Below are 12,266 nucleotides of genomic sequence, written 5' to 3' on the forward strand. Positions count from 1 at the left end.
AACACCTTAATATTCAGGTAGTGGGTGTGCTAGCCACTATTTTGGAGGTATGCCTAGTTCCATTAACCCTGTTTGCAAATATACTTTCTGAAATACCCAGCTCTTGTGCTTCATTGGGTTCTGAGATATCAGTACAAGTGAGTCTCCAGGTAAAACCAGCCTTTTGACATAACCAGCTCTTTTGTGCCACTACTACATCATTATTGGTGAGTCTCCTGAAATACCCAGCTCTGCCTTATCACTGGGCTCTGCTACAACTCTACAAGTGTGTTTCCTAGATACCCAGCTCTGCCTTATCACTGGGCTCTGCTACAACTCTACAGGTGTGTTTCCTAGATACCCAGCTCTGCCTTATCACTGGGCTCTGCTACAACTCTACAGGTGTGTTTCCTAGATACCCAGCTCTGCCTTATCACTGGGCTCTGCTACAACTCTACAGGTGTGTTTCCTAGATACCCAGCTCTGCTGTCCTGCTAGCTTTGCTCTATCACTGCTGTCAGTCTCCTGACATACACAGCTCTGTTACATTGAAAAGCTTACTCTACCGTTCCACTATCACGTCTGTTTTATCGGTCTCGATTCACTATGTCTCCGGCTTTCCTGTGGTCTACTACTATACTCCTGTCCAGACCTTACAGCCTCCAATGCTCCAGCCTGTCTGCTTAACAAGCGATCATCTATACTTCGGGTTTGAGGTTCCACTTCACCGGGAGGGACCTAACACGTACTATAGTCATTAGGCACAGCACTCCCTGTATATTCATGAAGGATTCGGGGGTGATAACTCGCAGATGAATCAACATTTGAGCAATCTCACTTTATATACAGCAAATAACAAATCTGAAGGAATATTTAACTGCAGAAAGATACCCGTGATCTATAATAGCAGAAGTGTCACTATGGCCCTTTTAGGTATTTGTACGCAGATGTCACAGTATAGACGTCCGTCCGCTCTATTGTCAAGAGGCATCACAAAGCCAATACTCATCCGGATAGAAGCTTATATCTCGTATAATGAAAAGCAACCCAACATTTTAACATTTTCAATATCTCTGATAGCTCGTCTCATGTCTGAACGATTACACCTCAGATCATGTGCATCAGTCCACTTAATATAAGATGACACAGTAAGAAGATATGTTCTGGTTAGATATGGAAAAACAAAGTATAGTGATCTGAGGATCAATGTACCAAAGGCTCAGAAAAGTAAAGGCTTTCCTGGTGGCTGTGCTTGCAGACCAATGCACATGGTGGACATGGACATGGGGGTCCCCAGGCCCCAGAATTGAGAGCTGCGGCATGGAGGCTCCAAAGATTTTGTAGGCTTCACAGTACAGTTTTGCAGAGACACATTTAGCTTGTACTTTTTACCTGAAATAGTCTAATTGGACCCAAAATGAAAACATTGACAAAATATTTGTAATCTTCACCTTACAGGTCATGTTCAGGTTTTCGGTCCCATTTTTTTCCATGTCCTTTAGCAGTTAATGCGTCTGGACCCCACACCACGTAAATCACATTATCAGCCACTTTTACTAGACAAAAGTACTGCCTCTCCCCCCCCTTTGATTTCCAAAAGTAACAACGGTGTACCCCCTCCTTCTCATAGTCAGCAGAGCAGTTTTTCTTACCCAGTATTACAGCAGTGCCTCCCATCATAGTGACAGCGGTCCCTTCCCCCCCAGGAGGGCCAACGTCAGCACCCGGGCAAATGCCAGGGCATGGGTGGGGGGGCACACTCACTGTATCCAGTCCTGCGGGCCCTGGACTGAGTTCCGAGGACTGCAGTGCTTGGGCTGGCAGCTGCACTACCCTGGATAGTGCAGATGCCAGCCCTTTAATCCACACTGGCACATGGCAATCAGTGCTGAATGCTCCGTGCTCCTCCTGCATTGAAGTTCATCTGTGGGCGGAGCTACTGCGTGGTGTGCTCCAGTCCCACATATGAAGAGGAGCCGCAGCGCAGCTCCAGCCAGTGTCCCCCAGCACATTGAGCACAGCGTATGTCTTCCCGCACTGTATGGCCCCCCTCCACCTGATCTGCATGTTCCACCCTCCCTGATCTGTATGAGGCCCCCCTCCTGACCTGTATGTTCCACCCCCCCAATCTGTATGGGGCCCCCCTCCTGAGCTGTATGTTCCAACCCCCCAATCTGTATGGGGCCCCCCTCCCGAGCTGTATGTTCCACCCCCCCCAATCTGTATGGGACCCGCCTCCTGAGCTGTATGTTCCACCCCCCCCCCCAATTTGTATGGTGTCCCCTCCTGTGCTGTATGTTCCATCCCCCCCAATCTGTATGGGGCCCCCCTCCTGAGCTTTATGTTCCCTCCCTCCATCTGAGCTGTATGTTCCACCCCCTCGAGCTGTATGTGCCCCCACTCCTGAGCTGTATGGGTCCTTTCAGAGCAGTACGTGCCCCCTCTTGAGCTGTATGAGACCCCCCCAGAGCCGTATGTGCTGCCACCCCAGAGCAGTTTGTGCGGCCCCACAGAGCTCTATGCCACCTACCCCAATAATGTGTATGCCCCACAGAGTTGTATGCTACCCAAGTAACATCTATGCAACTCAGTAACATGTATGCCCCCTCCAGTAATGTCCATGCCCCCAGCCCCATCTGTCATTTATATATTGTAGCCTGGAGCCCATCCTGTGATGTACAGTTAGGTCCAGAAATATTTGGACAGTGACACAATTTTCGTGAGTTGGGCTCTGCATGCCACCACATTGGATTTGAAATGAAACCTCTACAACAGAATTCAAGTGCAGATTGTAACGTTTAATTTGAAGGTTTGAACAAAAATATCTGATAGAAATTGTAGGAATTGTACACATTTCTTTACAAACACTCCACATTTTAGGAGGTCAAAAGTAATTGGACAAATAAACCAAACCCAAACAAAATATTTTTATTTTCAATATTTTGTTGCGAATCCTTTGGAGGCAATCACTGCCTTAAGTCTGGAACCCATGGACATCACCAAACGCTGGGTTTCCTCCTTCTTAATGCTTTGCCAGGCCTTTACAGCCGCAGCCTTCAGGTCTTGCTTGTTTGTGGGTCTTTCCGTCTTAAGTCTGGATTTGAGCAAGTGAAATGCATGCTCAATTGGGTTAAGATCTGGTGATTAACTTGGCCATTGCAGAATGTTCCACTTTTTTGCACTCATGAACTCCTGGGTAGCTTTGGCTGTATGCTTGGGGTCATTGTCCATCTGTACTATGAAGCGCCGTCCGATCAACTTTGCGGCATTTGGCTGAATCTGGGCTGAAAGTATATCCCGGTACACTTCAGAATTCATCCGGCTACTCTTGTCTGCTGTTATGTCATCAATAAACACAAGTGACCCAGTGCCATTGAAAGCCATGCATGCCCATACCATCACGTTGCCTCCACCATGTTTTACAGAGGATGTGGTGTGCCTTGGATCATGTGCCGTTCCCTTTCTTCTCCAAACTTTTTTCTTCCCATCATTCTGGTACAGGTTGATCTTTGTCTCATCTGTCCATAGAATACTTTTCCAGAACTGAGCTGGCTTCATGAGGTGTTTTTCAGCAAATTTAACTCTGGCCTGTCTATTTTTGGAATTGATGAATGGTTTGCATCTAGATGTGAACCCTTTGTATTTACTTTCATGGAGTCTTCTCTTTACTGTTGACTTAGAGACAGATACACCTACTTCACTGAGAGTGTTCTGGACTTCAGTTGATGCTGTGAACGGGTTCTTCTTCACCAAAGAAAGTATGCGGCGATCATCCACCACTGTTGTCATCCGTGGACGCCCAGGCCTTTTTGAGTTCCCAAGCTCACCAGTCAATTCCTTTTTTCTCAGAATGTACCCGACTGTTGATTTTGCTACTCCAAGCATGTCTGCTATCTCTCTGATGGATTTTTTCTTTCTTTTCAGCCTCAGGATGTTCTGCTTCACCTCAATTGAGAGTTCCTTAGACCGCATGTTGTCTGGTCACAGCAACAGCTTCCAAATGCAAAACCACACACCTGTAATCAACCCCAGACCTTTTAACTACTTCATTAATTACAGGTTAACGAGGGAGACGCCTTCAGAGTTAATCCAGCCCTTAGAGTCTCTTGTCCAATTACTTTTGGTCCCTTGAAAAAGAGGAGGCTATGCATTACAGAGCTATGATTCCTAAACCCTTTCTCCGATTTGGATGTGAAAACTCTCATATTGCAGCTGGGAGTGTGCACTTTCAGCCCATATTATATATATAATTGTATTTCTGAACATGTTTTTGTAAACAGCTAAAATAACAAAACTTGTGTCACTGTCCAAATATTTCTGGACCTAACTGTATATACAGCTGTGTCACTGTGCTCTGTGTGCGGCCGTGTCTGTTAGTGATGGCCACTAATCAGCGCAGCACAACCACATGCCCAGGAAAAGCTGGACAGGATATGAGCGAGGAGGTGAGTGAGGCTGCTGCCGGCTTCCCCATATTAATAATATCTCTAATGTGTCTGTGTGTCTGTATTGATGATGTGTATCTATGTATGTCAGTGTGTATGTCTGTGTATAGATTTATGTCTATTTATGCGTTTTTGTGAATTTGTCTTTAAATATGTAGATATACGTATGCCTGTATGTGTATGTATCTGTGTAGGTGAGTGTCTGCGTGTGCATGGGGCCCACTGAGACTTTCACCCAGGGCCCACAAAAACTTGGAGCCGGCCCTGCCATCTAGTACTTATAAACAGTAGAACCAGCTGGGCCTTCTCTTTCCAGAAGTTGTGACAAAAAGTACTGTCCACCTAGCGTCTCCATTTGGTCACAGTAGTACCTCCCCCTATAGTCACAGTATGTTTCTATATTGATATACAGGGGATGTAAAAAGTCTACACACCCCTATTAAAAAGTCATTTTTTTGTCCTGTAATAGAAAAAAAAAATTATACCAAGAAGAATCATTTGAGAATGTTTTCCACCTTTAATATCACCCATAATCCATGCTATTCAATTGAAAACAAACTGAAATTTTTTCAGGGGAGAAAGAAAGCTAAAGAACTAAAAGAATGTGGTTGCATTAATACAAAACACCCTTAAGCTTAGACTTTGCTGAAGTAGTATTTTATTATGAGGTTCAGTCTTTGTGAGTCTATCAGCATGGTACATCTACAATTAGCAGTCTTTGCCCACTCTTCCTTGCAGTAGTGCTCCAAGTCTGTCAAATGGTGAGGCCATCTCCTGTGTACAGCGCCCTCTTCAGGTCACCCACAGATTTTTACTAAAATTCAGGTCTGGGCTCTGGCTAGGTCATTAAAAAACCTGTGATCATCTTCTTGTGAAGCCATTCTTTTGTCTATATCAATGTATGCTTAGGGGTACTTTGCACGCTGCGACATCGCAAGCCGATGCTGCGATGCCGAGTGCGATAGTCCCCGCCCCCGTCGCAGCTGCGATATCCTTGTGATAGCTGCCGTAGCAAACATTATCACTACGGCAGCTTCACATAGACTCACCTGTCCTGGAACGTCGCTCTGGCCGGCAACCCGCTTCCTTATTAAGGGGGCGGATCGTATGGCATCACTGCGACATCACACGGCAGGTGGCCAATAGGAGCGGAGGGGTGGAGATGAGCGGGATGTAAACATCCTGCCCACCTTCTCCCTTCCGCATAGCCTACGGGAGCAGCGGTGACGCCGGTAGGAGATGTTCCTCGCTCCTGCAGCTTCACACACAGCGATGTGAGCTGCCGCAGGTACAAGGAACAACATCGGACCATCGCGTCAGCGTAATTATGGATTACGCCGACGCTACACCGATGATACGATTACGACGCTTTTGCGCTCGTTAATCGTATCATCTAGGCTTTACACACTACGATGTCGCCTGCGATGCCGGATGTGCGTCACTTTCAATTTGACCCCACCGACATCGCACCTGCGATGTCGTAGTGTGCAAAGTACCCCTCAGTGTCGTTGTCATGCAAAAAGTTGAAATCCCTCTTCATCTTCAGCTTTTTAACAAAGGCCTGAAAGTTTTGATGCAAAATTTGGAACTGTTCATAATTCCCTCCACACCTTGACTAAAGCCCCAGTTCCAGGTGTCAAAAACACTCCAAAGTTTAATGCGGCCTCCACCACGCTTCAATGTGGGTATGGTGTTCTTTTGGTGATGCACAGAGCTGGCTCAACCTTAATCTCACATGACCATAACATTTTCCCACATGCTTTTGACAGATTTGATGCAAGTTTTGGTAAAACATAGGTTGAGCCTGGATGTTTTTCTTTGTAAGAAAAGGCTTACATCTTTCCACCACAGCCCACAGGGGACACATATGAAGAATATGAGAAATTACTGTTACATGCAGTAGTTGTCAGAAAATCCTACAACTCCTTTAATGTTGCGGTAGACTCCTTGACAACCTCTCACACCAATTTTCTCCTTGTCATCAATTTTTGAGTGATGTCCAGTTGTAGGTAAACTTACTGTTGTGCCAAATATAAGCCACTTCTTGATGAACATCTTCATAGTTTCCTATGGCATATCTAATGCCTTGGAATTTTTTTTTTGTACCCTTCTAACTGATAACTTTTAACAATGAGATTCCTTTGCTGTGTTGTCAGCTGTTTACAGACCATGGCTTTTGCTGTGAAATTCAACTATGAAATCGTCAGGGAAATCTGACTACAACAAAACCTTTTTATGGGGTTAATCAGAATCACTTCAAATAAAAGCAGCGGTGTACTGACTACTAATTAATAGGAGTTTAAATATTACTGGCTAATTTTGAACACAACCAAGTCCTCAATTATAAAAGGGTGTTCAAACTTATGCAGCCACATTATTTTAGATCTGTTATTTTTATTTTCAGTTTGTTTCTCAATGGATTTGTACAGATTTTTATTAGATCTGTAGGTCTAAAGCCAGCTTTACACGTTGCAATTAGTTGTACAATCGCATTTGCGATGTGACACGCCCAGGTTGCATACGGGATCTTATGAGATTGCACGTTGGTCGTTCATTTGCTGTCACACGTGCGTTAGAAGTCTATGTTAAATTGATCAATTTTTTGTGCGATCTGTTTAGATCATGACGTATGCATTGGGCACCTTTTTTTTTTTTTTATTTATTGACTTGCCAAGCGTGTGTAATGTGTAGGGATGCGTTTTTACTATGTCATCTGCCATTCAGCTCTGCTACATGGCCGCTGACAGCAGACACAGACAGCCATGTAGCAGAGCTGAATGGCAGATGACAGCAGGCACAGACAGAGCCGCACTGTCAGAATGTACTCGGGTGAACTTCACCCGACTTCATGGTCATGCTGCGGCTCTGTCTGTGTCGCGCCCTGATTAGCGGTCACCTGTGAAGGGCTCACCGGTGACCGCTAATCTCCTAAGTGACTGAAGTTAGCAGCCCTCTCTCATACTCACCAATCCCGATCCCCGGCACTGCACGGCGTTCACACTGCTCCGGCGGCTTTTACTGTTTTGAAAAAGCCGGCCGCCCATTAAACAATCTCGTATTCCCTGCTTTCCCCGCCCACCGGCAAATATGATTGGTTGCAGTGAGACACGCCCACACGCTGAGTGACAGGTGTCACACTGCACCCAATCACAGCAGCCGGTGGGCGTGTCTATACTGTGTAGTGAAATAAATAATTAAATAATTAAAAAAAACGGCGTGCGGTCCCCCCCAATTTTAAAACCAGCCAGATACGGCTCATACGGCTGAAGGCTGGTATTCTCAGGATGGGGAGCTCCACGTTATGGGGAGCCCCCCAGCCTAACAATATCAGCCAACAGCCGCCCAGAATTGCCGCATACATTAGATGCGACAGTTCTGGGACTGTACCCGGCTCTTCCCGATTTGCCCTGGTGCGTTGGCAAATCGGGGTAATAAGGAGTTATTGGCAGCCCATAGCTGCCAATAAGTCCTAGATTAATCATGTCAGGCGTCTATGAGACACCTTCCATGATTAATCTGTAAATTACAGTAAATAAACACACACACCCGAAAAAAATCCTTTATTAGAAATAAAAAACACAAACATATACCCTGGTTAACCACTTTAATCAGCCCCAAAAAGCCCTCCATGTCCGGCGAAATCCAGGATGCTCCTGCGTCGCTTCCAGCTCTGCTGCATGGAGGTGACCAGAGCTGCAGAATACACCGCCGCTCCGGTCACCTCCACGCAGCAACTGAAGAGTGCCGCGCGATCAGCTGAGCTGTCACTGAGGTTACCCGCTGTCACTGGATGCAGCGGTGGCCGCGGGTAACCTCAGTGACAGCTCAGCTGATCGCGCTACTCACCGCCGCTCCTCTCACCTCCACGCAGCAACTGAGGTGAGTAGCGCGATCAGCTGAGCTGTCACTGAGGTTACCCGCGGACACCGCTGGATCCAGTGACAGCGGGTAACCTCACTGACAGCTCAGCTGATCGCACGGCTGTCTTCATTAGCTGCGTGGAGGTGACCGGAGCGGCTGTGTCTGCTGCAGCTCCGGTCACCTCCATGCAGCAGCGCTGGAAGCGACGCTGGAGCATCCTGGATTACGCCGGACATGGAAGGCTTTTTGGGGCTGATTAAAGTGGTTAACCAGGGTATATGTTTGTGTTTTTATTTCTAATAAATGATTTTTTCGGGTGTGTGTTTATTTACTGTAATTTACAGATTAATCATGGAAGGTATCTCGGGGAGACACCTGACATGATTAATCTAGGACTTATTGGCAGCTATGGGCTGCCAATAACTCCTTATTACCCCGATTTGCCAACGCACCAGGGCAAATCGGGAAGAGCCGGGTACAGTCCCAGAACTGTCGCATCTAATGTATGCGGCAATTCTGGGCGGCTGCTGGCTGATATTGTTAGGCTGTGGGGCTCCCCATAACGTGGAGCTCCCCATCCTGAGAATACCAGCCTTCAGCCGTATGGCTTTATCTGGCTGGTTTTAAAATTGGGGGGGACCGCACGCCGTTTTTTTAAATTATTTAATTATTTATTTCACTACACAGTATAGACACGCCCACCGGCTGCTGTGATTGGGTGCAGTGTGACACCTGTCATTCAGCGTGGGGGCGTGTCTCACTGTAACCAATCATAGGCGCCGGTGGGCGGGGTAAGCAGGGAATACGAGATTGTTTAATGGGCGGCCAGCTTTTTCAAAACAGTAAAAGCCGCCGGAGCAGTGTGAACGCCGTGCAGCGCCGGGGATCGGGGATCGGTGAGTATATGAGAGAGGGGGATAGACTGACATGGACAGAGAGTGAGGGACAGAGATAGTGACCGACTGACAGAGATTAGTGAATGACAGACATTGTGAGGCGCTTCAGAACGCAGCTTTTCAGCTGCGCTCTGAAGCGGACCTTTTTTAAGCTGCAGTGCAGAGCGCACACCTGCGCACATACAGTTAGGTCCAGAAATATTTGTACAGTGACACAATTTTCGCGAGTTGGGATCTGCATGCCACCACATTGGATTTGAAATGAAACCTCTACAACAGAATTCAAGTGCAGATTGTAACGTTTAATTTGAAGGTTTGAACAAAAATATCTGATAGAAATTGTAGGAATTGTACACATTTCTTTACAAACACTCCACATTTTAGGAGGTCAAAAGTAATTGGACAAATAAACCAAACCCAAACAAAATATTTTTATTTTCAATATTTTGTTGCGAATCCTTTGGAGGCAATCACTCCCTTAAGTCTGGAACCCATGGACATCACCAAACGCTGGGTTTCCTCCTTCTTAATGCTTTGCCAGGCCTTTACAGCCACAGCCTTCAGGTCTTGCTTGTTTGTGGGTCTTTTTCGTCTTAAGTCTGGATTTGAGCAAGTGAAATGCATGCTCAATTGGGTTAAGATCTGGTGATTGACTTGGCCATTGCAGAATGTTCCACTTTTTTGCACTCATGAACTCCTGGGTAGCTTTGGCTGTATGCTTGGGGTCATTGTCCATCTGTACTATGAAGCGCCGTCCGATCAACTTTGCGGCATTTGGCTGAATCTGGGCTGAAAGTATATCCCGGTACACTTCAGAATTCATCCGGCTACTCTTGTCTGCTGTTATGTCATCAATAAACACAAGTGACCCAGTGCCATTGAAAGCCATGCATGCCCATGCCATCACTTTGCCTCCACCATGGTTTACAGAGGATGTGGTGTGCCTTGGATCATGTGCCGTTCCCTTTCTTCTCCAAACTTTTTTCTTCCCATCATTCTGGTACAGGTTGATCTTTGTCTCATCTGTCCATAGAATACTTTTCCAGAACTGAGCTGGCTTCATGAGGTGTTTTTCAGCAAATTTAACTCTGGCCTGTCTATTTTTGGAATTGATGAATGGTTTGCATCTAGATGTGAACCCTTTCTATTTACTTTCATGGAGTCTTCTCTTTACTGTTGACTTAGAGACAGATACACCTACTTCACTGAGAGTGTTCTGGACTTCAGTTGATGTTGTGAACGGGTTCTTCTTCACCAAAGAAAGTATGCGGCGATCATCCACCACTGTTGTCATCCGTGGACGCCCAGGCCTTTTTGAGTTCCCAAGCTCACCAGTCAATTCCTTTTTTCTCAGAATGTACCCGACTTGATTTTGCTACTCCAAGCATGTCTGCTATCTCTCTGATGGATTTTTTCTTTTTTTTCAGCCTCAGGATGTTCTGCTTCACCTCAATTGAGAGTTCCTTAGACCGCATGTTGTCTGGTCACAGCAACAGCTTCCAAATGCAAAACCACACACCTGTAATCAACCCCAGACCTTTTAACTGCTTCATTGATTACAGGTTAACGAGGGAGACGCCTTCAGAGTTAATTGCAGCCCTTAGAGTCCTTTGTCCAATTACTTTTGGTCCCTTGAAAAAAGAGGAGGCTATGCATTACAGAGCTATGATTCCTAAACCCTTTTTCCAATTTGGATGTGAAAACTCTCATATTGCAGCTGGGAGTGTGCACTTTCAGCCCATATTATATATATAATTGTATTTCTGAACATGTTTTTGTAAACAGCTAAAATAACAAAACTTGTGTCACTGTCCAAATATTTCTGGACCTAACTGTAGCCTCAGACACCAAAATCGTATGAGGGATGTCACACGTTACAATTGACTAGGTTCGTGCAACAAAACGCTCAATTCTAGACAAAGATACGATGTGTTTGCGATCAACAGTTTTGCGTTCAATCCTGATCGCACGTAGATGTCACATGCAGATACCTCACAAACGATGCCGGATGTGCGTCACTTACAACTTGACCCCAACGACGGATTGTGAGATATATTGAAGCGTGTAAAGTGGGCTTAAGTAAGGCCGGTGTCCTACTTGTGATTGCCTCACGTGTATCTCGCGTGAGTTTCGCGGTGCATCACCTGGCACGGACTCACACTCTGCTCACAGGAGCGGGTTAGTTGCATGCATCTCTATGCAGCTGACCTGCTTCTGTGAGCAGAGTGTGAGTCCATGACGGGTAATGCACCGCGAAACTCACGCGAGATACACGTGAGGCAATCGCAAGTGTGACACCGGCCTAAGGGATGGACTGTCTGCAGGTCTCTTGACTTGAACTTGACAGCCTCATATATGACTTTGAGACTGTCAAGTTTCGGTAGACCTGCACACAGTCTGTGCATCATGGTTTGTACATGGACGGTGACACGTGAATTATGGGTTACATTCAAAGTGGAAAAAGTTCTTGGCATAATTTTTTTTTTACGTAACAAAAACCTGGCATTTTAATACGGGTATGTAGACTTTTTATATCTAAAAGATATCGCTAACTAATATATACATTGTATGATTGCTGTTGTCAGTGACAAACGTGAGGAGTCAGGTTCATATGAGGCTGCAGGTGCACCATGAACAAGCAGATCCTCCATATTATTTCCCACATATTGAATACCATGTGTTTGACTGACGTTCATTTGCTGGAACGAAGAGACATCAATTTAGCATATGGAGATGGCAATAAAAGGGCGATAATGTGGTGAATCCGTGCACTTGTTGAGTAAAGGCCCCGTCACACACAAAGATAAATCTTTGGCAGATCTGTGGTTGCAGTGTAATCATGGACATATTGTTCCATTTGTACACAGCCTCAAACCTGCCACTGATTGTCCACAATTTCACTGCAACCACAGGTCTGCCGCAGATTTATCTCTGTGTGTGACAGGGCCTTTAGTCCACCCTCATATACATTAAGATTTAAAGCCAATTTTCTAAGTGATGGAACATTATGTGGCCACAAAGGTGAAATTCAACTTGTCTTTTTTTCCAATTCTAAAATCCATTCAATATTGACCCTGTTATGACA

General features: G+C 45.7%; 1 protein-coding gene across 7 annotated transcripts in view; it reads right to left on the reverse strand.

Moving 5' to 3' along the window:
- The window catches only part of TCF7 (transcription factor 7), a 224,975-nt gene that overhangs the window by 11,083 nt on the left and 201,626 nt on the right, over positions 1–12,266 (reverse strand). The window lies entirely within an intron of this gene.

Source organism: Anomaloglossus baeobatrachus, chromosome 4, assembly GCF_048569485.1.
Source record: "Anomaloglossus baeobatrachus isolate aAnoBae1 chromosome 4, aAnoBae1.hap1, whole genome shotgun sequence".
Taxonomy (NCBI): Eukaryota; Metazoa; Chordata; class Amphibia; order Anura; family Aromobatidae; genus Anomaloglossus; species Anomaloglossus baeobatrachus.